This window comes from Bos grunniens, chromosome 7, assembly GCF_055505025.1.
Source record: "Bos grunniens cultivar Pamir isolate PY7600 chromosome 7, Bosgru_T2T1.0, whole genome shotgun sequence".
Taxonomy (NCBI): domain Eukaryota; kingdom Metazoa; phylum Chordata; class Mammalia; order Artiodactyla; family Bovidae; genus Bos; species Bos grunniens.
Window position 1 is genome coordinate 25461105 of NC_141171.1, and position 22026 is coordinate 25483130.

At 38.3% G+C, this 22026-nt stretch overlaps 1 protein-coding gene across 1 annotated transcript in view; it reads right to left on the reverse strand.

The window, feature by feature from the left end:
• The window catches only part of SLC27A6 (solute carrier family 27 member 6), a 411258-nt gene extending 389736 nt beyond the window's left edge, over positions 1-21522 (reverse strand). Inside the window, exon 1 of the mRNA XM_086410493.1 lies at positions 21330-21522. The gene's annotated coding sequence lies outside the window, so the exon portion shown is untranslated. The remainder of the gene's footprint in view (positions 1-21329) is intronic.
• Between the last annotated feature and the right edge of the window lie 504 nt (positions 21523-22026).

A 22026-nucleotide genomic window follows, 5' to 3' on the forward strand; every position in this document is an offset into this window, starting at 1 on the left:
AAAATGCTGGAATTTTCCATATTCTAGTGGTTTTTCTAGAAGAATAGAAAAATAAGTTTCTTAAGTACTTATGTTACATTCCTAAGAAAAGTGTTGAATCGACTGGCTTCCATACACAGATTAGCAATGAGACAATAATTAGAATTCTCACACATTTTTCAGGATGCCTTGTTACTAGTGCATCCTTGATAGTGAGCTGGTCAGTGTAATCAATTGCTTCTACCCTTGGTTTTTAACTATAATTTATGGTTAATTTAAATTCAATCCCACAGATTTAGTTTTTTAAAAGGTGTGGTGACATATATTTGAATCCATAGTGTTAGCTTTGGTGGGGAAAAGGGGAGGTTAGGATTATCTAGAAAGTGATACGTGAAATTATATACGGTATACGTACTCAGTCACTTCAGTCGTGTCCAATTCTGCACAACCCTGTGCCTGTCAGGCTTCTCTGTCTGTGGGATACATTTCAATATAAATCATTCACACCGTACTGGTAAAGAAGATGTACTCAGAATTCACTATCTCTAACCATCACCACTCTAAAACATAATGTGCTTAAACAGTGATATCCGCAATTACCAAGGTCCTTTATCATTGTATAGTAAAAATAAGCATGGCTTTTTAAAAAGTAAAAGGCTTTAAGACAGAACTTTAATTCATAGCACTCTATAATGTCAGGCTTAAAAGTTAAACAGTGGAGTCAAGTCAACTACTGTCAAGTAAACTCCTTTCAAACATCCTTAATGTTTTCAAGGTAGAAAGCAAAAACACCAAAATGAAAAACCAAGATGTTATATTTTCTTAAATATATATATATATAATTGAATGCTGATATAATTTAAGATGTCAGTGTAAGGAAAAAGGGAAAAATTAGGACCTCTTCGTTCTCTCTCATGTTAACATCATGGGTTTTTTGGGTTTTTTTTTTTTTTTTTGCTTTTAAATTATATTTGTTTTAAAAAATGTTTTTGTTTTTTTTTTTAATTTTCATTCAAACATTGCATCAGTTCAATTCAGTCACTCAGTCGTGTCCGACTCTGGAAGACCCATGGACTGCAGCACACCAGACTTCCCTGTCCATCACCAACTCCCGGAGTTTGCTCAAACTCATGTACATCGAGATGGTGATGCCATCCAACCATTTTACTCTCTATCATCCCCTTCTCCTCTTGCCTCAATCTTTTCCAGCATCAGGGTCTTTTCAAATGAGTCAGTTCTTCCCATTAGGTGGCCAAAGTACTGGAGTTTCAGCTTCAGCATCAGTCTTTTCATTGACTATTCAGGACTGATTTCCTTTAGGATAGACTGATTGTATTTCCTTGCAGTCCAAGGGACTCTCAAGAGTCTTCTTCAACACCACAGTTCAAAAGCATCAATTCTTTGGCGCTCAGCTTTCTTTCTAGTCCAACTCTCACATCCATACATGACTACTGGAAAAACCATAGCTTTGACTACACAGACCTTTGTTGAAAAAGTAATGTCTATACTCTTTAGGTTGGTCATAATTTTTCTTCCAAGGAGCAAGCGTCTTTTAATTTAATGGCTGCAGTCACCGTCAGCAGTGATTTTGGAGCTCAAAAAAATAAAGTCTCTCACTATTTCCATTGTTTTCCCACTTATCTGCCATGAAGTGATCGGTCCAGATGCCATGATCATAGGTTTCTGAATGCTGAGTTTTAAGCCAGCTTTTTCACTCTCCTCTTTCACTTTCATCAAGAGGCTCTTTAGTTCTTCTTCGCTTTCTGCCATAAAGGTGGTGTCATCTGTGTATCTGAGGTTATTGATATTTCTCCCGCAATCTTGATTTCAGCTTGTGCATCGTCCAGTCCAGTGTTTCTCATGACGTACTCTGCATAGAAATTAAATAAGCAGGGTGACAATATACAGCCTTGATGTACTCCTTTCCTGATTTGAAACCAGTCTGTTGTTCCATGTCCAGTTCTGTTGCTTCTCGACCTGCATGCAGGGCTTCCCTGATAGCTCAAACATTGCATTGAGACCAAAAAAAAAAAAAAAAAACCCTTTAGAAGATTATAAAATTAGCATTGTAGAAGGAATCACAAATGAGCCATCAAGGAAAAAAGAAATAGCTACATAAACAGAGAATGAGAGCAAGGAACACTTAAGGGAGGTTGTTGTAAACTTCAAATGCCCTCAATGAAGCACACATCCCAAGAGTCTTTCCTCTGTCTGATTCTGGTCTTGCATGTGACTGGCCTTGGTAAATGGGTCACTAGCACCCATAATGTAAGCAAAAGCTTGTGTGCTTGTACTTTAGGACTTACTCTCTTGAAATGCCCCATCTTGGAATCCAATTCTGGGTATGTCCAAGAAGGCATGCAGGGAGGCCCAAGTATAGAAGAACTGGGGCCCCAGCTAGGCTTCCAGCAAGGGGCCAGTACCAGTGGCTATTCATGTGAATGAGACTATTTTGGACTTTCTAACCTATCCAGTGCCCCCAACCAATCCTGTATTAAGCAGAAAACATTTCCCAGTCACACCACAGATTTATGAGAAATAATAAGTTCTTATGGTATTAAGTCAGTATGTTTTAAGACAGTTTGTTTCATAAGCAATAGACAGCTTTTTATTTATTTTTTAATTTAAATTTTATTTTTAAACTTTACAATATTGTATTAGTTTTGCCAAATATCAAAATGAATCCGCCACAGGTATACCTGTGTTCCCCATCCTGAACCCTCCTCCCTCCTCCCTCCCCATACCCTCCCTCTGGGTCGTCCCAGTGCACCAGCCCCAAGCATCCAGTATCGTGCATCGAACCTGGACTGGCAACTCGTTTCAAAAAAGAATGAAGCTTCAGTTCAGTCATTCAGTCGTGTCCAACTCTTTGTGACCCCATGAATTGCAGCATGCCAGGCCTCCCTGTCCATCACCAACTACTGGCGTTCATTCAAACTCATGTGCATCGAGTCGGTGATGCTATCCAGCCATCTCATCCTCTGTCGTCCCCTTCTCCTCCTGCCTTCAAAACCTCCCAGCATCAAGGTCTTTTCCAATGAGTCAACTCTTTGCATCAGGTGGCCAAAGTACTGGAGTTTCAGCTTCAGCATCAGTCCTTCCAATGAACACCCAGGACTGATCTCCTTTAGAATGGACTGGTTGGACGTCCTTGCAGTCCAAGGGACTCTCAAGAGTCTTCTCCAACACCACAGTTCAAAAGCATCAATTCTTCAATGCTCAGCTTTCTTCACAGTCCAACTCTCACATCCATGCATGACCACTGGAAAAACCATAGCTTTGACTAGACGGACCTTTGTTGGCAAAGTAATGTCTCTGTTTTTCAATATACTATCTAGGTTGGTCATAACTTTCCTTCCAAGGGGTAAGCATCTTTTAATTTCATGGCTGCAGTCACCATCTGTAGTGATTCTGGAGCCCAGAAAAATAAACTCTGCCACTGTTTCCACTGTTTCCCCATCTATTTCCCATGAAGTGATGGGACCAGATGCCATGATCTTCGTTTTCTGAATGTTGAGCTTTAAGCCAACTTTTTCACTCTCCTCTTTCACTTTCATCAAGAGGCTTTTTAGTTCCTCTTCACTTTCTGCCTTACAGTTAAAATTTTTCATAAGAAATCCCAGACACTGCTGATTTTTTAAAAATCCTATTGACTTCAAGAGGCTATACACACACACAAAAAATATGCAAAACAAAATAATGGCATCAGACTACAATCTAGAAGATAATGTAAGGGTAGAATAAAGGTATTTTGGGGTTAACAATCTCAGAAAATTTGCCTATAAAAATCTTTTCTCAGTAGGATATGCTTCTACCAATACAAAAGAGTAAATTGAGAAAAAGGAAGACATGGCAGCCAGCAAATGAAATTCAATATAAGGGCAATGTAAGACGTCTTAGCTTAATTGTAACAAGAAGCCTCAGGACACCAAATGTGCACTTGGTCTAACAATAAACACTGCAGAACAGACAGTTCAAAAAGGGATGTCACTCATGGGGAAAAAAAAAAGTGAGATTGATGGCTTATCTGTTGTACTTGATTTATGATTTTATTGTGATTTTATGTGAGTTCCACATATCTGAAGATTGCTAGCAATAAGTGAATACAAAATAAACAAAAATATTAAAAGAATTCATTACCAACTCCAAGAAAAACTAAGAGTTTTACCAAACAGTAAAATATCTCTACACTATAAGCTTAGTTGATAATAACATTAATATAGTCAAAGGAATGTAGACCTTCAATATTGATATAACCCAAAATTATGCTATAACTACATTGGAAGTGATGGATAGTACCTATAACTGAAAATCAGGAAAGTTCCAAATAACTTTAAAAAGCAGACTATTTAGAAATATAGCAGAAGAAAGAACTAATAGTTGATAATCCTTGTCCCTGAAAGCAGAAACGGGGGAAATGGGTATGCAAGAGGGGCTGCTGCCTATTGTCATAGGCCTTATTTTCTTCCTTCATGTTTAAAAGTGTGTGCATTCACTTGCTTTTATAAAATTTATAATTTAACTAAAAAAGTGTTTCTATCTATTGCAGTTACAGGTATAGTGAGGGTTTATTTTTCCATATCCTATCCGTTGAAATACCAGACATTCCTTGGTACGTCAAAAAGGAAGGAATGCAAATACTTCAGAAAATAGGAAGACCATAGTGGATTTACCATGTGTGAGCTGTCTAATTCACTCTCTACATTCCCCGAGAGGGCCCAGAACTCACTTTTTTCACCAAGGAGATATACATTAGTGAAAATAGCACCAACATTTTAGAAAGGTATTTTCATAATAGTTCTCTTGGGGATGTTACTGGGAGTAATGTCCAATGAATCAGATTCCTTGGTTTTAGTAAGATGTCCATTATGTGGCATTTAATCTGCTGAGGGAAAGAAAGCATAGTTACTATAGCAATCAGAATGTTCCAGCCAAGATAATCTGGCAATGATAAATCAACTCTGGAGTTTCTGGAGTTGAAACAGAAGGACAACCCACTAAAGTCTTACTTGACTTAAATAATTGAAAAGCTTTGGGGTCTGGTTAAAAAAGAAAAAAAAGACTACCAAAATAGATATTAAATCCTTGACATCTCTCTTAGTTCCTAGAACAAAGTTATTTCACAGACCCAAGCCTCTACCAATAAAGAAGAGGTTAGTGATCTTGAAAGATAATACAATTGCAAGTAACAAATTTCAGGGAAGAGATGCATTGCATAGAGATAAGAGCCTGTATTTGAGAGTCAATCTACCTGAATTCAAATTCTGGCTCCATCTCTTACCAACTGTGTGATTTGGGATATTTACTACATTAACTGTGTTACAGCGAAAGACAAAATTCAAATATTTAGAGAAATATAAGACATTGTCCGAGAGCCAAAAGGTTTCCCAGGTGGCTCTAGTGGTAAAGAACCCACCTGGCAACGTAGGAGACAAATGATGTGGGTCAGGAAGATCCCCTGGAGGAGGGCATGACAACCCACTCCAGTATTCTTGCCTGGAGAATCCCATGGACAAAGGAGCCTGGCAAGCTATAGTCCATAGGGTCACAAAGAGTTGGACGCAGCTGAAGGGACTTAGCACACATGCACACTGAGAGCCGACACTGATTCCTAAGAACCTAGGATTCTAGTGCTGTCCACCTCTATCCACAAAATGAAAACTGATGGTCATTTGTCCACATCAAGGTAAACTGGGTCTTGGCCTCCTACACAACATTGCTTCTGACCAAGGTTTTTACTTTAAACAAGACCAGTGGATACACTGGTTTTATCATGTACGCAACATCTAGAGTCAAAATAAGTAGAATAGGCTAGTGAAGATTGATTTAAGTCATCATGTAGGAGAAATACCTTGAAAATTAATGGCGTGGTTCCTCAGATGCAGTACCTGTTTTGAACCAGCAAGAAGTAAGTGGATTCTGTTTTTCTCAAAGCCAAGTTGTATTAATCCAGGAACCAAGGACTGGAAAAATGGTGCTATTCACAATTAGTGTGGAAGTGAAAGTGTTAGTCACTCAGTTGTGTACGACTCTTTGCTACCCCATGGACTGTAGCCCACCAGGCTCCTGTATCCATAGAATTCTCCATGCAAGAATACTGGAGTAGGTTGCCATTACTAATGATACTTCACAAAATTTTTCTTTCCATTCCATCATCTCCAGACTCTTTTTACTGGTGTAGAAATAATAGAAAATAGAGGAATGCTTTCAACATTTAATGGAAGTGAGACTTCCACTGGGCCATTTTACACTCCTCATGTCATTATGAAGAAAGACAGAAAAAAGAGAGAGAGAGTATTTTAGCCTTCCTTATTTGATTCTAGTTCTCAAGGAAAAATAGGATTGCTGTCATACAATGGAAGCAGGGAGGAGAATAAACAGAACACCTTCTCATATTACCAAGTCCAGTGCTAAAAGTTAATCAAAGGCTCTGGCAATCTATTCAGGCAGAACCACCAAAAGCTTAGATCCCTCAGGAGTGAAGGTTTGAGTGACCCCACTGGGTAATGAATTCCGGCCAGCTGAGGTGCTAGCAGAGAGCAAAGCAAACAGAAACACTTGGTGGAGGAAGAAAGTTATAAATACCAGCTACTGCCTTGCGGCCAGTTGCAGAAACAAAGACTAATGCCGCTATCTATTTTTCCTTCCTTGTTGAGTCAGGGCTTTATCTACACATTTTAATAAAGTTTCCTTTTCTGGAGGAGGTTTGCTGGTACTAAGTATTGATGTAATGCATGCCACGAATGGCAGAATTCTGAAGTGGGATTGCACCAAAACTAGAGAAAATAGACATCACCCAGAGATTCTGGACTTGGACCCTGACTCACTTTGGGCTCTCTGCCTTTGGAGAAGGAAGAAACACATTTGAAGTTGTATGTGGAATAGTTACATTATCTTGGGTGAAGGTATTTTTAACATAAATGTGTGCAGAACAAACAGAGGTAGACAAAAGAATAAATTAGGATGGTATTTGTCATTTGTTGGCTACATAAACCCCTTCTAACTGGGAGGAATCCTGATTGTGTGAGTCTGGGAGAGAGACATGGCTCACTCCTGATACACAGGTAGCCAAGTGTGCCCTCCTCGTGCCTCAAACAGCAACAGGTACATGTGCCTAGTCTCATACATGGAGCTCTCCTCCCCAGTTTCTACACCTTCAGTGAGTGACGCAGAGATGAAAGGTCATGACGCACTGTCAGTAGCAGGGATGAGTAGGATAATAGCTTTACTGTCAGTACACTGTCAACAGCAGAGGCAGCACTCTAACCAGAGCATTTCCGAGGCAAGACCCTGCCTGGGCTCTCATTTTCTGGCCTCTTCTCATCTCCTACCTTTTATCCTTCTAATAAATTCCTTCTCCTTAAATCAGACAGAGTTGTTTTCCATTACTTAGAAGAGCCAAGTGAGACAAAATTGCTTCACTACTTTAGATGAGGTGGCCACTTCATCAGGGCTAATCCATCTGAAAGCAGGAAGGGGAGAATATATGGCTTTGTTAAGAGACCCTTTCTGCCTACAGCCAGGAACCAAATACGTCAGAAAGTCAGATAATGCTGAGCCAAAATCTCTGCCTCGAGTTAATATAAATGAGAGAAAAATAAAGGAGGAAACATCACAGGATTTACACCTGAGACCTGGAAAAGCCTGACCCTTTGCCTGTCCAGGCACCAACTCTAATCACTTTCTACTTGACAAAGGTGTCAACTACCTATGCATACACTTCATATTACAATTTCAGAAATTCAGGTCCCAAAAGATCTTCCCTGTCCTAGATGTCCAAAAACAGAGTAATTCAGCAGATAAGAAGTAATTAAGTGCAAAGATGCTGCCATAATGGAACCCCTGAAATAGGTATGACTAATTAAACTACTGATTAATTTTTGGAAACACCACAGAATTGAGAATTATATTCAGCAAGACAGCAGAGGGGGTAAAAAGTCTACAAAGTGAACTTCTGTAAGTCAAGGCAGAAACTCAAAAACTGTATAAACTTTCCACATAAATAACTTTTCTTTACAATTTAATGACTATACATAAAACAGAGTTTTGCTACAGAGTGTAATACTGGTATTAACTCCTCTTTACTCAGTCAGTTTTGAAATATCTTCTTTCCTTTTACAATATCCAAATGAAGTTTTTGTCTTTTCCTCTTCCAGGTTTTTTGTTCCAAATGGACTACAGCCCAACACTGCTGAAGGGAGAATTTCTCCTCTGCAGTCAGGGGCTTTCATAGAGGCCAATAATTCAAGTTTCCTCTGTTAATCTAAATCTAGCACCGGAAATAAAGATTTGGTCCTGGCCAGCTATCCCCTTTCAGCCAGATACAGCTGAATTTATTTGAAGGTATAGTAAGGCGGCGTAATGCCCAAATGCAATCTCTATTTCAGACGTTCCTGGTGAGCCCCAGACTTCCCGTGCACTCCCTCTCTCAACACAATCATCCAGATTCCCCAAAGCAAATAAATGGAATTGACTTAGAGGCCTACCTCTCCGCTCCTCACCAGTTCTCTCAAAACTGTCCACTTCTCTACCATTCCCTTGGGCAGACCCTTCTGATATCACAAATGAATTACAAGCAGTAGCCCCTCAAGGCCTCTAGAACTTTAACCTCCTGTGCTCCACCAGCAATGCATGTTGACTACACAGCACACCAAAATGACTTACTTAAAACAAATCCTTTCTCTGCTTAAAATTATCCAGTGGCTACTCACTGCCTTAGGAAGAAGTCCAAGCACCTTAGCATATCTTCAGTATGCTAAGTAGCCTCTATTGCCAATTGAGTGCAATTTTTAACACTTCTTGCCTTGTAGTTCTACTTGCATTTCCCCATATATATCATGTTTTATTGTCCTTAGGCTTTGCCTGGAGAGCTTTGAATGTCTTTTTCTCCACACACTTATTCCCCTAGCTAAATTTGCTCCTCCTTCTAACTGCAGTTCAGATATTGCCTCGGCCAGAAGCCTCGCTGATTGCTCAAACCTTAACACTATGTCTGAAGCTCTGGAAAGGCTATCGCCAAGTTGTCATTGCCTATTTGTCAGTATCCCCAAGGCAGCCAACTGTGTGCTCTTCAATAGCAGTCTATCTACTACCCAGTAAGCAATAAAAAGTCTCTGAATAAATGAATGATTCATAAACTTGAGTGCTTTTCTGTTATTAATTTCCACTCCATAGCTAATTTCCACACTTTGTAGGCAATAAGATATTCTTCAGTTTTGTTTTCTAGAGTCTCATCCCTGTCCCCATGACCTTCAAGTTATACGTCTATACTAAAGGAATCCTTTATTTATTTATTATGTAAGCCAGAAGTAGCCAAGCTGACTGATGGAGATAAAACATTGCTGAATGCAGAAGACAAGATTATTACATTTTGAAACTGTACTTTGTCACTTGATATTAAAGAAATAAGAACCTATCACTTTGAAAAGAATGGCACTTGCTTGACCTAGTGAGAGTTAAGACACACTGTCACACCCAGGGGTTACAACTCGTGAACTTTATAAAAAAACATTCAGCCTATTTTTTTGTAGGAAAATTCCTTGTTTTCTGGAAACCCGAAATTCATGTCAGCCCCTGGCTGACCATACATTTCATCTTTTTATTCTAATCTTTTTTGTTGTTGTTGTTTAAAATTGAGGCCTGAAATCATACACTATTGCAGAAGAGAAATGTATAATTATACTTAACATGCAAAGACCTCCAAACTTGTCTTCTCTAAAAATTCATCTGAAATTCAAGTAAAAATGAAAGTTTTAGTGGCTGTTTTCTCTGAAGCCCAAGTATGAAAATTACTGTTCAACTGACAAACATGAAATATTTGCAAATATATGACGAAATTCCATTTTACAATACAGCCACTTTCACTGACAACCCTGATCACATTTCTTACAGTCAAGTATACCATCAATATATCTAATTTGGGAAACTATGTTTAGAATTGTCAATTCTTCCATATGCTTTACCTTAAAATATATGGAAGAGAAAGGATATTAATGATGCTGGGTTAATTCATTCTTAAAACAGATATTGCAGAAGTTAGAGATGCAATAAGACTTGTAATTTTGGATTCATATCATTTATTAAAAAGATGAGATATGAAGGGTCTGAAGTTCCCTTTTAGGATTGTTATAAAACATTACAGCAACAGAATTCTACTACTATGTATATATTTTAAATAATTTTCTCTCTTTTGCATTTTGTGAACTATACAGAAATAAATGAAAACTTTGAGTGCCTGTAAGACTAGGTATCCGTATGACCCTTCTGACATTTTAATTTTGTAAAATTTTTAGCAACTAAGATATGTTCCTAGGAAAAGCATAGGGTATTAATTTTTCCATTTTAATATAAAATACTGATGGATACGACTGAGCAACTGAGCACATGAACTGATGAAAGCTGGGAAATCGTGAATGAGAACATTTGAATCACAATAATGTGATTATGGTCAAATCTCATAGTTGGAACTTTGCATTTTAAAAAAAAGGTGTTTAAAGGTTCCATTTGTTTTCAAAGTCCAGTAGTTGCATAACTTTCCATAAGTGTTAAGAGCAGATATGAGTTAAGAGTTAAGAGCAGATCCTGAAAAAAAAATTTCCTAAAGTATTTTTATTATTTCTATTTCATTTGAGACTAGAGGGAAAGTAATACTCCCCATGAGCCAATGAGCAATGGTTAAAGTGTTCAATGGAATATGGGAAATCCATTACTCGTTAACAAAAAGGAGTCCTAAATTTGAATTTCTGCCTTATCTCTCTCTTTGTTATGATCCTATTATTCAAACCTGGGAAGCGGGTTTGATTGAAAGAAGCCTTTATGAAATTGTCAAGCCATAGTAAGCTGAAGGAGAGGATATGCTATAATTTCCCTCATGCCCTGCATTATAATTTATTATTAAAATACCAAATTGGTATCAAATGTGAGAATGCAGTTGCATCTGATGCTTATGAATCTTGATACCATTAGTGCATTAAAAGACACAGTGGTTTGCCCCATCTGAGGGAAGTTAACAATTCATACCAAAGTTTCATATTACACATCTTCAGTTGATCACTCTTAGGGGACTCAGTGAGTGCTGGAGTTTTTATAAAAGATCTGAGCTTCCTGGAGTTGAACCTAGAGAGACTTTTCAAAGACTACTGCCATATTCGGTCCCTTGACAAACCCTTTTTGAAAGAGAAGACAAGGATAACCATTCAGATTTCATTGTTCCGTTCAGCCTAACTGGAAAAAAATATAGTTGATACTCTATTTCAGGTGTTGTCTCAACAATGAAGTGAGGGTTGTTAATCTTGTGTGAAGTAATATTGTATAACAGTTTGACATTCTCACACAGAGAGACAAAACATTCAGGCCAATGATAAGACACAGAATCTTCACAGTGTTTATTCTACAACACTATAAAACTAGTGCTTTAACCATAGAAAAATTTCAATACCAGAAAAACAAATCCTTTTACCTTCCAAGTATCTGATCAGTTCAGTTCAGTTCATTTCAGTTGCTCAATCACGTCCAAATCTTTGAGACCCCATGGACTGCAGCCCGCCAGGCTTCCCTGTCCATCACCAACTCCCAGAGCTTACTCAAACTCATGCCTGATAAGTTAGGCCACTTCTTTCACTCTTGTGTAGCACTAAAGAGAAACACAGAGGATCTATGAATTTTCATGTTGCATTGGTACATGCTGCTCACTCTGAGATCTAAGGAAGGCTTCCACTACATTTTACTTTCAGTACTACAGCCCCTGGGCGTTAGCTTCCATCTCACCATTTCCCTGATTACTCAGCCCTGGAATATCAATGAAAAAGAATATTTATTCCAAGTCCACCATCGTAAATCCATCTTAATACCTGAAGCAAACATCATTTTATTAACTACATAGATCTAGACTGATGTAATGAGGTGGATCAAGTACCCATGGCAGGCAATACGGTAAAGCAGAAGGAGCAAAGACCTCATGGTACTTTGGCTTCAATTCTAGTCAAGATCATCATTTTTCAGCTGTGTGAAAAAGGAGGGCTATTACTGATTGATTGGTAGTCATTTTACCAATCCATTCTGTTTCCAATTTCCCAAAGCTAAGTATAAAGTTTCAGCCATTTATCACTATCCTCAAGCTTATCATTCTTCTACCACTCTTTGACTCTCAATGCATTACAAAATCCTTAATTACTGAAAAAAAAAAAAAAATAGATGCACTGGAATGACCTTAAAACATTTTTAGTAGACTTCCAATTGTGCCTGTAACTTTTCGCTATGCATCTCATAGTACATTATATATGTATATGGAGGTAAGTGGTGGAGTAATGGGTTCACAGCTTCCTGGAATATTAGTTTATACTAAAATGTTTGGTGATGAAAAGATGTGAATTATTAAATTTATAAAAGTTGCACAAACACATGGACATAATATTAGCAAACTGTGGCTTTTCCATGGTGGCCAATCTTATATTTCTTTCTGTGAACCTGAAGAGTAGAAAGTTTTCATTAGTAGTATGTAATTGAATAATCTGGTTTATAATATTTCAATTATTATAATTGATGAAGATTTTTCACACTGTAAAATCATGTGAGAAATGTAACAACTTTTCTAAAATATATATCCTCTGAGATAAACATATCATCTCCACTAGCCCCCAACCACCATGCTGCTGCTACTGCTAAGTCGCTTCAGTCATGTCCGACTCTGTGCGACCTCATAGACAGCAGCCCATTAGGCTCCTCTGTCCCTGGGATTCTCCAAGCAAGAATACTGGAGGGGGTTGCCATTTCCTTCTCCAATGCATGAAAGTGAAAAGTGAGAGTGAAGTCGCTCAGTCGTGCCTTACTCCTAGTGACCCCATGGACTGCAGCCTACCAGGCTCCTCTATCCATGGGATTTTCCAGGCAAGAGTACTGGAGCGGGGTGCCATTGCCTTCTCCAAACCACCATAATTGGGCTTTAATAAAAATAGGAATGAAAATATCTATGGGTTGCCAAGTCCAGGTGGTGGCTGAAGTACAGTATACATCTTTATCACCAGGGGTAAATTCAACATAGTTAATGAACAAACAGTAAAGTACAGGTACCAGGAATCAAAATGGACACTGGGCACTACAAGATTCCAGTGTGTACTAGTGGAATGTCATCCCGGTTTTCACATCAAAAATAGAGTCAAGATGATCATGCTAGTTCCAAGAATGCCAGACCCACAGAGACCTCTAGCTGAAGTGTGTTAATCGTGGAACCACAGAAGTAGCAATGGTAGGTAGTAAGATTTCACTAGCTCTGTATAACCAAAAATATTCTAGAGACCAACCTGAGTTATCCACTACAGTCACGGCCTCTGGGCCAGTTTTTCAAACTTAGAGGTCCTTGAGTAAAGACAAAAATCACACTCTAAAGAAGGATTTACTATAACACCATACATAGGTTCTCTAGCCTTTTCTTGCAGTCTTCCCCAAAGAAACTTAAGATGCTTTGCATTGTGAAAATTAAAGAAAGGTAGTATTTTAGGTGTTTACTACCAAAACATTTTAGGTGGTATTGGGTTATGAGCTAACCTTAGTTCCAGAAACCCATTAAATTATTGTGGTCTGACAGTCAGAGTAAGGTTAATAGGGTAAGTTCCAAAATGGAGTACTTGCCCAAGGCCAGTGGAACACAAACCTATTCAATGATTATTTTCTTAGCTTAATGATGTATATTTGAATGGCTGTCTTTAGCCACTGGTTGAATCCCTATACTAGCTCACTGATCTAGAGTAAAAGTTTAGGGTAGGAAGGGCCAAATGCAAGATATTAGTGTTCCTCAATCCAGAGCCTAATATACTAACTTTCATAATACATATAAATTTCAGGCATTTAACCCAATAGCAGTAAATTTCTTTGTCATGTGAAACTCCAGTATGAGTGTTCTTGGACGGTGGCATGCATTCACAGAGATTCAGCATCTTTGCCTCTTAAATCTCTGCCATAACCAAATGTTCCAACCAGTGTTCTAAGAAGAACATTGTTATCCTCTGCATCTACTTGATCACATGGGGTCTGTAAGACTGCAAAAGCAGCACAAGACTTCTTAAATGCCTTCCCCTGAAAATGGTAGCTTACATTTCATTGGCCAGAACACAGTCACATAATCACACCTAACTAACTATAAAGGAAGCTGCTAGACATAACCTACAAATAATTCTGGGAAGAATAAAAGCACAGTGATTTTGGTGAATAGACAGTAGTCTACCACATGGGAGAATTTCAAAGATTTGTATTATGTCAAACATTTCAAAGATGCACTTCTTCCTAAACCTATATCAATAGATTAGCAGTTCCTTTTGATTGAATGAATGAGGATGAAAACTGGTGTTCAGATGGTTCTCCAACAGTTTTCACCAACAGCTAGTATAATCGTCTATTGATTTACAGTCCTACTTATTTGTGGCCCTGAAAGACAGTGGAGAAAGACAATCTTTCCAATGGGCAGTCTTTGGAATTGCACCTCTTCTTATCTGCTATTTTTTAAAGAAAGATAACATAAGAAGAGTCTCTATACTGATGTATGGACATTGACCAATAGTTTTCCCCAGTGAAACTCTCAGAATAGACCAGGGCTAAAAATATTTATGCACTATGTGACTGTTCACCAGAAGGTCAACACTGTCTAAAAGGTGTTTAGAAAAACAATACAATGACAACAGCAACACACACAAAGCATTGTGAAGGAAAAACATAAAAGGCTGGGGTAAGGCTTTATGACTAGCTGCAGAAACAAGGATGGTATATAATCCAGAGATTCCAAACAAAGCTGAATACACTAAATGGTTATCATTTGGTTAGTCTGCTCTACAGTTCTAAGAGCACTTTCTATTTGATATAGATTCATTATGTCAGCTAAAGGGATTTTTAAAAGTTTACATGGCAAATAGAAGGGGAAAAAGTGGAAGCAGTGACAGATTTTATTTTCTTGGGCTCCAAAAGCGCTACAGATGGTGACTGCAGCCATGAAGTTAAAAGATGCTTGCTCCTTGGAAGAAAAGCTATGACAAACCTAGATAGCATATTAAAAAACAGAGACATCACTTTGCCAACAAAAGTCCATATCACCAAGCTATGGCTTTTCCAGTAGTCATGTGTGGATGTGAGAGTTGGACCGTAAAGAAAACTGAGTGCCAAAGAATTGATGTTTTCAAACTGTGGTACTGGAGAAGATTCTTGACAGTCCCTTGGACAGCAAGGAGATCAAATCAGTCCATCCTAAAGGAAATCAACCCTGAATACCCATTGAAAGGACGGATGCTGAAGCTGAAACTTCAATACTTTGGCCACCTGATGCGAAGAGCCAACTCATTGGAAAAGACTCTGATGTTAGGAAAGATTGAAGGCAAAAGGAGAAGAAGGTAGCATAGGATGAGACAGTTAGATAGCATTATTGACTCAGTGAACATGAATCTGAGGAGATAGTGAAGGACAGGGGAGCCCGATGTGCTGCAGTACATGGGATCACAAAGAGTCCAACACAATTTAGCGACTGAAGAACAACAACATGTGGAGGAAAATATATTCCTCTGTGTGTGTATGAACCGGTATGTATGTATGTGTGTATTAGTCCCTCAGTTGTGTCTGACTCTTTATGATCCAATGGATTGTAGCCCACCAGGCTTCTCTGTCCGTGAAATTCTCCGGGCAAGAATACTGGAGCAGTTTGCCATTTCCTTTTCCAGGGGATCTTCCCAACCCAGGAATAGAACCCAGGACTCCTGCATTGCAGGCAGATTCTTTACCATCTGAGCCACAGGGGAAGGTATTGATAAAATTTGGTGGGCATCTGTTGTTTTTCCTATAACAAGCACCTTTCTCATTTTTATAGTCAATAAAAAACCTACTTTGGGAAACTGTGTCCTGTTTAAAGTCATCACTGAAGTGCAGGAGTAAACCAGTTCATGCCAATCAGATATCTCTCCTTGGAATCTAAAACTGATGCAGAGGTAGACAAGAATTAAGCCAACTAGAACCACAGCACAGATAAAAAGATAGTCCTGGATTGCTAACTACCAGGAACCTTAGCAGCCCTCACTGTTACCCTCTCAAACTGGTTGTTTAGAACATTCTGTGATGAAATAACTGATACACAGTCGTTTGTTTCTTTTTTCCCAATAAATTATCTGTTTTGGCTTAAGTGATCAGAACTTAATTATTTTCTTGAAATCAAATGTAATAGGCAGTGCTGCGATGAACACTGGGGTACACGTGTCTCTTTCCCTTCTGGTTTCCTCAGTGTGTATGCCCAGCAGTGGGGCTGCTGGATCATAAGGCAGTTCTATTTCCAGTTTTTTAAGGAATCTCCACACTGTTCTCCATAGTGGCTGTACTAGTTTGCATTCCCACCAACAGTGTAAAAGGGTTCCCTTTTCTCCACACCCTCTCCAGCATTTATTATTTGTAGACTTTTGGATCGCAGCCATTCTGACTGGTGTGAAATGGTACCTCATAGTGGTTTTGATTTGCATTTCTCTGATAATGAGTGATGTTGAGCATCTTTTCATGTGTTTGTTAGCCATCTGTATGTCTTCTTTGGAGAAATGTCTATTTAGTTCTTTGGCCCATTTTTTGATTGGGTCGTTTATTTTTCTGGAGTTGAGCTGTAGGAGTTGCTTGTATATTTTTGAGATTAGTTGTTTGTCGGTTGCTTCATTTGCTATTATTTTCTCCCATTCTGAAGGCTGTCTTTTCACCTTGCTAATAGTTTCCTTTGATGTGCAGAAGCTTTTAAGGTTAATTAGGTCCCATTTGTTTATTTTTGCTTTTATTTCCAATATTCTGGGAGGTGGGTCATAGAGGATCCTGCTGTGATGTATGTCGGAGAGTGTTTTGCCTATGTTCTCCTCTAGGAGTTTTATAGTTTCTGGTCTTATGTTTAGATCTTTAATCCATTTTGAGTTTATTTTTGTGTATGGTGTTAGAAAGTGGTCCAGTTTCATTCTTTTACAAGTGGTTGACCAGATTTCCCAGCACCACTTGTTAAAGAGATTGTCTTTAATCCATTGTATATTCTTGCCTCCTTTGTCGAAGATAAGGTGTCCATATGTGCGTGGATTTATCTCTGGGCTTTCTATTTTATTCCATTGATCAATATTTCTGTCTTGGGGCTGGTACACTGGGACGGCCCAGAGGGATGGTATGGGGAGGGAGGAGGGAGGAGGGTTCGGGATGGGGAACACATGTATACCTGTGGCGGATTCATTTTGATATTTGGCAAAACTAATACAATTATGTAAAGTTTAAAAATAAAATAAAATTAGAGAAGAAAGCAATAAAAAAAAAACATAAAAAAAAATGTAATAGGCATAATCATGTCAATCTACAGAAGTAGATTACAATTCTGTTTTTATTAGTTGTGCTCTCATAAATGAGATCTTATGTGAAATCCATATGCACCTATTCCTCCTGTAATGGCCTTAACTTATTCTCCAAAATAATGCCGCTAAGTGAAAAGTTGGTAACTATAAAAATATGGGATGTGTCCATACCAGTCTAATATATCCAACCTTTTCTCAGACAGATAGTACATCAACTGAATAATAAAAACATGCTTACAGGGCTTCCCTGGTGGTCCACTGACTAAGAATACACCTGCCAATTCAGGGGACACAGGTTCGATCCCTGACCAGGGAAGATTCCATATGCTGTGAAGCAATTTATCCCATCACAACTACTGAGCCAGTGCTCTAGAACCCATGAGCCACAACTACGGAAGCCCATGTGCCTAAAGCCTGTGCTCCACAATGAGAGAAAATGCCACAATGAGAAGCCTGCACACCACAACGAAGGGTAGCTCCCACTTATTGCAAACAGAGAAAGCTGGTGCACAGCAGCAAAGACCCGGAGCAGCCAAAAAAAGAGAAAAGAAACAAACAAATAAATCTTTTTAAAATGCTTATAAAAGTAATCAATGTAACAGTGAATAAATGCTGTTTGTACATATAAATTAATGTAATGAAGTTTTATAATATTCCCCAAGGAGGATGATTTATTATGGCTGGAAGAAGAGTGGTAAAACATCATTCTTTAAAAGCTGGAGTAAAGTCACTTGTTTGAATATTGGGCAACCATTTAATATAAGTATTGTATGAACTTGAGAATTCTCTTCCTCTTAAAAATTTAACCCTAAAATAACTACCTGAAACGGAAGGCTTTGACATAAATAGAAAAGATTGGAATCTTTGAGTAGAAAAGTATGCACTTTCAAACATGAGGAAATCATATACATGCACAAGAATGAAGAGTAGCAAAGAGGATACATAATAATTTCTCTTGCTTGGCAGCCATAGGCAAAACACAACATTACGGTTCATCCAAATGTAGCATGTATTTCAAATTTGCTCCAAGTAATATTCTTTGATTAGAAACTGTTGTATAAAATAAATGTGTGAGTGTGCCTTTGTTTGAAACAGTAATGTTGAAATATAACTTTTTATCCAACTTTTATTTAGTGGACTTTAGGGGGAAACCCCATTATACTGGAAAATAAGAAGTCATTGTCTAAAAGTGGTATAAGTTTTCAAGAGCTGTTGAGGTAAAAATTTCTTTAAGGAATAAAAGTGATATGTGAAGTTAAAATGCATAGAGAACCAATAAAAACCAAAATGGGAAGGTAAAGTGAACTACAACTCTTTCTCTCCTCTCAGTTGCCACACAGGCAATCACTTGCAAAGCTTTGACCGATTTACCTTCTCAATCATATAAACTATGAGTTCTTTTCCCAAATCCCATCATCCACCATTTGACTGACACTACTTGCTGGTTCATTAATATGCTATGAATTTTCAGGCCTTCAAGAAATTGTTTATGTTCCTTTCAGTAAATAACTTCACTTTCTTCTCAAAGTTTAAAAAAAAAACTACTTATTTTTTAGTTCCCAGCATATACATCACCATCCTTAAGCCCCACCTAAAGCAAAAAGAAATACTTTATTATGAATATTCTCATAGGATATGATTATACTTCCATTCCAGTATTTATCAAATTTCATTATAATTAGTTGATTATGTAGCTAATTCCTTAATAAGTTCTTCAGAGCAAGGAATTCTGCCTAATTTATTTTTGTTTCCCTTGAATTTAGCACAGTGTCTTATTCATCAGAAAGATGATCAACAAACACATGTTGAGCCTTGGTAAACACAATAAAGGAATAAGAGTTTTAAGAAATACTTGGTGGTTATACCTGCTCAAAAAATGGGCAGAAGAACTAAATAGATATTTCTCCAAAGAAGACATACAGACATCCAAAAGACATGAAAAGGCTTAATATTACTAATAATTAGGGAAATGCAAATCAAAATTACCATAAGGTATAACTTCACACCAGTCAGAATGGCCATCATGAAAAAGTCTGAAAATAACAAGTGCTGGAGAGGATGTGGAGAAAAGGGAAACCTCTTACACTGTTGGTGGGAATATAAAATTGGTTCAGCCACTCTGGAAAACAATATGGAAGTTCCTCCAAAAACTAAAAATAGAGTCGCTATATGATCCAGAAATCCCACTCCTCAGCATATATCCAGAGAAAACTAAGTTGAAAAGATACATGTACCCCTATGTTCTATAATACAGCAGCACTATTTACTGTAACCACGACATGGGAGCAACCTAATAAATGTCTGTTGACAGATGAATGGATAAAAATGTGGAACATATATACAATGGAATAATATTCAGTCATAAAAAGAAAGAAAGAAGGTCATTTGTAGCAACAAGGATACAACTAGAGATTATCATACTAAATGAAGTGAGAAAGTCAGATACCACATGATATCACTTACATGTAGAATTGAAAATATAACACGAATGAACTTACCCGTGAAACAGAAACAAACTCACAGACTTAGAGAACAGACTTACAGTTGCCATAAAAGAAAGAATACGAAAAAGAATATACATATGTATAATTGAATCATGTTACTATATAGCAAATTAACACTGTAAATCAACTATACTTCAAATATTTTTTAAAAGAAATATTTGGTGGTTATAGTGAAAAATGAATTGATGATACAAGTAGTGCTAAAGTTCATGTTTTGAGGATGCTGTCTATTCAAACTTGTAACAAGATTAAAAAAGAAAAAATTTTAAAGACAACCATGTTCAAAAAATGTAACAGAACCAAAACAAAATTTGATGTTGTAAGTGTAGCTGAAGGCACAGAACTTCCAGGCTTCAAGTTATCAGCAAGTACATATGATCAGTTTAGACCACACAGAATATCTGCTGTCCGCATGAGGAGCGAGACTGGGACATAAAACACTCATTTAGCGATGGTGTGACTATAAACTGGTACTGTAACTCTAAAAGTAGTCAAATGCTCACACGTGTACTGGGTGATAAGTTATTTCAGTCGTGTCCGACTCTGTGTGACACTGTGGACTGGCTCCAGGCAAGAATACTGGGGTGTGTTGCCATGACCTCCTCCAGGTGATCTTCCCCACCCACAGATCCTCCTGCATGTCTCTTATATCTCCCAGGGATCCACCTGCGTGTCTCTTACATCTCCTACATTGGCAAGTAGGTTATTTAAGATAGCGCCAGCTGGGAAGACCATGATCACACGTGAAATCCAACAATTTCATTTCGGCCTTTGTAATCTAGAACACCTTGCACGTGTGCACAGAGATTTTTCCAAGGCGGTTAAAGGTACATGTTGGGGAATCAAGACTTTTGGGTTCAAATCTCTCCTCTGTTGCCTTCAGTTACACACCATGGATAATTACTTAACCTTTCTGTGCCTAGGTTTCCTTATTTCAAAAATAGAAATAATAATACCCACCTCTTGGGGATTGTTGTGAGGATAAAAACGTATTAAACATTTGTATAACTCTTAGAATAATAAAGACTCAAATTTTAGCCGTAATCATAATTGCGGCAGCTTTGGTTCTGTTTTAAAAAAAAAGACAAGCCCCAAATGAGGTCACTTAATCTAAATCCCACGCACCCAAACCAAGACTTTAATTAGTTGCAGCTCTCTCAGAAACAGAATCTTAAACCAATCCATCAGCGTTAGGAAGGTAATCTCCCCGAAACACCCCTGCCATCCCCTAAGGAAAGTAACTACGCAATTAACCAACCTGCTTTTTTGTGTTTTTTTGCCTCAATATAATAAGGTCCACCTTCCTGCTCCCCTCTACCTATAAAAGTCTCAGTGTGTACATCTCTTCAGAGTGCCTTTTATATCTGTTAGATTGGATGCTGCCAGATTCAAATGATTTTTATTGAAGTAAACTCAAAATTTTTCAGGTATCTCAATTTTTTTTTAGGAGTTTTGGCGCCAGAAGAGGAAACTGAAGGCGACCCGGCCCTCAGGAGCACCGCAAAAACGGAGGTACCTGTTGAGCCCCTTGAGCTTCTTGCTCTCTCGATGCCCCAGGAGGTCCGGAGGAAGTTCTTTGCAGATTCTAGCTTCACAGCTTGTGTTATTTACAAGCTTTCAGACTTTGAGTATTTCTTTTTCCAGAGGACTTCGAGAAACTAGCGTGAGTCTACTGGGCCTGACTTAGGAACCGGACTGCGTCTGGGGACGGACTGGGTCCTGACTGGAAATCGGACCGGGTGGGGAGATGAGCTGGGTCCGACTTCAGCTGAGCTGTGATCCAACTGTTGTATTTAAGCTGAATAAGCAGGTTAATCTTACCAAAAACAATTTTGAATTATAGTGGTCACAGTAGAGAATTTTTAACCATTTATGCAGCATATTAGAGAAAAAGCAGTCTCAGTCAAGCACTCACCATAAAGTGTGAATGAAGTGAAAGTCACTCAGTCATGTCTGATTCTTTGCGACCCCAAGGACTATACAGTCCATGGAATTCTCCAGGCCAAAATACTGGAGTGGTTAACCTTTCCCTTCTCCAAGGGATCTTCCCGACCCAGGAATCGAACCAGGGTCTCCTGCATTGCAGGCGGATTCTTTACTAACAAAGCTATGAGGGAAGCCCCCACCATAACGTGTGAAGGGATAATTATTTTTTTCTCCTCTTCAGTTTCTGGTGACCAGGATGAGATCCACTGGGACACTCTGCTCCCTCC